Raw genomic sequence first — 5024 nt, 5'->3', positions numbered from 1 at the left:
GACAGGAAGAAGTGCAGGACTGGGGGACCACAGACAGCGGGAGAAGTAAGGCAGGAGGGACTTAAAAGGAGTTGTTAGGGGAAGAGGGCAGAGAAGAGGGTGCTGAGATGGAATACAGAGAGGGAGCAGAGAGGATATGGGCCTGTTGATAGGAGAGAGGTGTTCAGGGGAAAGGGTGAGCAGAGGACATAAAGGCAGGTGAGAGGGAGGACTGCTGGAAAGGTGAGTAGAGAAAATAGGAGCGGACAAGGGAAGGTAATTGAATTTAATAGACAGTGGAGCCGTGGAAAACGACCAAGAAGATATAGGAAAAGGAATGAGAAAAGATAGAGATAGCAGGTGTTGCAGCTGGCATTGGACCAATCCCTTAAGAAAGCTCTAACAGCAGCTTGATAGAGGCCAAGTGTAGATTAGTCGGACAGTGCTATGCTGTAGCCACTGTATGGTATTATCCAACGGATTGCTGCGTAAAGGTCGTTGCTGCACCATGGAGACAGGAGGAGAGAGAGAGAGAGAAGCGGAGAAGCCACAAAAAGCAATGTAGTTTGTTCTGTCAGCTCATCAGCTCCTCTTTACCTGGTAAATTTTCTTGTCCCTAACTGCCCCATTTGCATTTTTATGGGGTTTTGAAATGTCTCTAAGCCACCGTAAAACACATGCAAACACACATGCAAGATTAAATGAGGTTTGGGGGAAGTCGTTCACTGGTTTTCCTGCTTCTGTCACCAAATGTGTATACCTGTGGCTTAGCTGAAGCCTTCTTTCGATATTTCAATCTTTCTTGCCCGCAGTACATTTTGTCATATTTTCTTGCTTGCGTTGACAAATCATGTTTGAACGTGGCTTGAAACACTAGGCAGATTCTTGAAAGATGTTCAGTTTTTAATGCATTTCAGATCCCAATCTTAATGCATGTAATCATCGTGTACAGTTAATCAGTATCCCTACTTTTAATGGGAAATACTGGAAGTAAATGGAATCACAAAGAGCACTCGCTTTCAGCATGTAACTTTGATCATGACCCCATGTGCACTGCGACATTCATGTTGACACTCAAATATGGAGATTTTATTTGAATATTTTATTAGGATTGAGCTAAGAGCCTCACACTTGGCAAATATGCCCAAAGAAGATTGGAGGCTGACTTTTCCTCCAAACCAACACGGAAATAAATTTCAATCATGCTTGTGTGTAATTAGTAGTTGATGTAGTCCTAGAGTGGGCTGTAATGAGCTGGGTCTTGATTCTTTAAATCATCTTGGTTACGCACATTTCTGTCACAGTGAGCGTGCATGCGCACACTATTCTGGGTTATCGCTCATATTTCTGTCAAGCTACTATTTGAGATGCACTTCTAATGCACCTTTACATCCCACTCATGAATACCACTATACATGAATAAACACATTTTCACAGCGCCATGTAAACGGAGTGTACACAGGCAGTCAAAAAATGAAAGTAAAATGTGCCTCAGGGAGACACTGCTACTGTAGGTCCAGCTATTTTTTTTTCATGACATAACATAGAATTGTTTTGCTTTTTTCATGTACATATGTGAAAATCACATGAAGCGACTCCAAAACAAAACACTTGAGAATCATAAACATAATTGGATATTGGATCTGTGCAAGTTATGTTTTTAAAAGCAATGTCTCTGAGCATTTTTGGTGATTTTGCAGAAAGATGAGACATACAATTGTACATTTAACTGTTTAATAATCTCAAATAGCACAATTTGCAAAGTCACAGAATCCACGACACTACTTTGAACTTTTCCCTTTATGGAAAATCACTTTGTTCAATGAATTGCTTTTCAGGTAAAAAGTGCATGGCAGACACCTTAAAGGAATAGTCTGTATTTCGGAAATACACCTAATAGCATTGTTGCGGAGAAATGCTAAGAGAAACAACACTTATTTCTTGTCTGTCCTATAAATATGAAGCGACTGCCAGTGATAGGTTAGCTAGTCTCCTGCAGAACCCCAATGTGTTGTTTTTACATTTCAGTTTTTGTATGTATTAAAAAAATATGACTCAATGTTAATGTGTCAAGTTTAGAGGTGGTAGGTGGATTTTGTTATAGTTGGAGCTTGTCTAGTTTTAATGTTTCCAGTCTTTACGCTAAGCTTAGCAGCTGCTGGCCCCAGTTACATATTTAACAATGACAGAGTGGTATCTCTTGTTTCAGAATCAGAATCAGCTTTATTCACCAGGTATGAGGACACATACTAGGAATTTTTATTTGATGCATCGTTGCTCACACTGTGCTTACACACTAAACAACCAAAACAAAAATATACACACTAATATATACACAATATATACATACTCTAAACAGAAACAATATAGAGGCATGAGTGAACAAAGAGTTCAATAAAAATTATTTAAATATGGAGCATAGTGCAAGGATACTGGGATGAATAGTATTATGTTATTATATTACAATATGAACAGTATGAACATTATGGACAGTTCTGAAATAGGAAATGAGAATGATGAATAAATAACAATAATAAGAGAGATGTGAGAATGGGAATGATGAGTACATAGTAAATAATAAATAATAAGTGAGATATTAGAATGAGAATGATGAATAAATAGTAAATAATAAGTGAAATATGAGAATGATGAATAATACTAAATAAGTGGAATAATAAGTGGAACCAGTAAACAGGTGCTGTAGAGACAGTGTTACTGGGTTATTGACCAGAATTGAACCTGACACTGTGGGTAAGAAGTCAGCTGTTCATCAGAGAGATGGCTTGTGGGTAGAAACTGTTCCTGAATCTGTTGGTTTTGGCGAACAGTGCTCTGTTTCATCTTACTCTCGTCATGAAAGCCAATAAGCATAGTTCTCAAAATGTTAAACTATTCCTTTACACATCAGATGTCACAATGGATTAAGAAAGACCAGACCTAATAGGCAGACACATGTATACTGCACTAAAGGGAGCGCAGGAGAAGCAGAAATTTCTTGCAAAGTATAAGCCCAGAGACTCAATTGACCCTGATTTCGGCTATTAAAACAAGCCGTGAAAGTGGCGCTTCATGATCCCTCTTCCTTATTAGGGTTTAGGCTGAATGTTACAGAAAACATACCAGAGGGATAACTGGGGTCAGAAAGTATGAGAAAACTGCTGTCAAACCTTCCAATCTTTTTGAATACGGCAGTCACGTGTACTGCTGTCCTGTCACTCAGGTGCAGATTAGTAAATGGCTCGGTTCTTTTCTCCCTCCTATTTGAGTGCAGCAGTGGTGGGAGATTGATGGGAGATGACATACTACTTTTTCAAAAGTTGACAATGCATGGTATTTAATATTTACAGGTAGTTGGTATGTGTTGAGTCAAAGAAGTGAACAGGAAGGTTTGGTTCTAAAGGGAAGGAGGGTATTTAGATAATTAAGAAGCATGGAATAAAATCAGTTTACATAATCTGGGACTGTCTCTATTATTAAAATCGTATAATGGATTACACAATTATGAGCCCTGAGTGGTGTAGGTATGTGCTAATAGTGCGGTTCTGACTCATCAGCGGCCACGATTACCCATAATGTTTTATTGGCCCAAAGTGTAAATTCTGGAGGAGTGTAAGTCTAATTGATGTGTCTGTATGAGTGAGAGAGACTGAGGTGAAAAGAAGTGGAACTCACACAGAGAAGCTCAATGGGTTTTAGAGAGAGAAGGAAAATTCAGTTGCATCTCTGTGGGGAAATGATTAACAGTATAGAGGTCTACAGGTAAAAGTGACGCAGTGGTTGTTCTGACTCAGACTGAATGTTTATTTGTACACATTGGTGTATGGATATGTGTACGTTTCATATAAAAAACATCGTTAGAATGCAAGGAAATAGAAGGATGTGGCTGCAGCAAGGGCATAATGTAAGCAAGAAAAAAAAGATGGAGTGATGTTAAAGTAATAGAAGATGTGCAAATAAGGAGAGGCTGAAGAAAAGAAGAAAGGCTGGAGATAGTAAGAAGAATGAAAAACAAATGACGGGGAACTTCATGTAGTAAAGAGTCGACGGAAGAGGAAACCAGAAATCAGAAAAAAAGAACATAAGGTGAGAATATTTTGCATTGAACCCCTAGGTGTTAAGACTGTGATATGGCAACACGCTGTTTTATAATTTTAATGTCCAACATCATGATGTTCTTAAAATAGGGACATGCTGTCCACTACAGTAGGGCTTTAAATGTCTACACAGTTAGTGTGTGTGTGTGTGTGTGTGTGTATAGCAACAGATGCTGGTTCAGTGGCGCAATCCCACCTCACCAGGGAAGAGCGGGTGAAAGAGAGAGAGAGTGAGAGAGAGAGAGAGAGAGGTGAAGAGAAGGAGGGAGGGATGATGCCAGGAGAAAGAGAGGAGCGAGCGGCGTGCTGAATGCCAAGCAGCATGGAATCAGAATGGCGCTGTGTTGAGCAGGCAGCCAGAGGTTTCCAGACTTCATCTCTGGGGATGATAGTTTTATTTTCTTCTTCTTCCCTTTTATTCTTCTTCAACCAGTAATAGGTTTTGCTGATTTACGAGCCCTTTCACAACTACCTTGTTTGGTCCGGACATTTTAGCTTGATCACAACAAAAATTGCTGGTGGTCCCTGTTCGAATCAAAGTGAAACATGGTCCCGTTGGTTTCTAGCATAAAAGCATTTTTTGCATCCTATGGACTTTCGGAACAATTACAGGAAGTTCTGCAGAAGAGACAGGTGTTGGTGACACAACCCGTAGCTACGGATGCCTCCAATTTGTCAAGAGTAATATGAGTATCTATTTTTATCATCCTTTGACCAAACTTTAAGTTTATACTAGTGCACAGCATCAATTCTCTGTATATCAACCTCTGTGAAGTCACACAAAATCTGTCATCTGCATATTTACATTTTTGTAATGGGAATTGTGGTCTAAAATATGTTTCATTCGAGGGGATTTCCTACCTTTGTCAAACAACTAGGTATCTGAGCTCAAAGACAGAGCAGGATACCCAGGCCTCGGTTTACACCTATCATCATTTCTAGCCACTGGGG

The 5024-nt window shown here is 39.6% G+C and overlaps 1 protein-coding gene across 3 annotated transcripts in view; it reads left to right on the top strand.

Moving 5' to 3' along the window:
- zgc:172282 (leucine-rich repeat and fibronectin type III domain-containing protein 1-like protein) overlaps positions 1 to 5024 on the top strand; it is a 170793-nt gene that overhangs the window by 1850 nt on the left and 163919 nt on the right. The window lies entirely within an intron of this gene.

Source organism: Etheostoma spectabile, chromosome 3 (assembly GCF_008692095.1).
Source record: "Etheostoma spectabile isolate EspeVRDwgs_2016 chromosome 3, UIUC_Espe_1.0, whole genome shotgun sequence".
Taxonomy (NCBI): Eukaryota; Metazoa; Chordata; class Actinopteri; order Perciformes; family Percidae; genus Etheostoma; species Etheostoma spectabile.
Note: the sequence above shows the minus strand (reverse complement) of the source record. Positions and strands in the feature narration are given on the sequence as shown.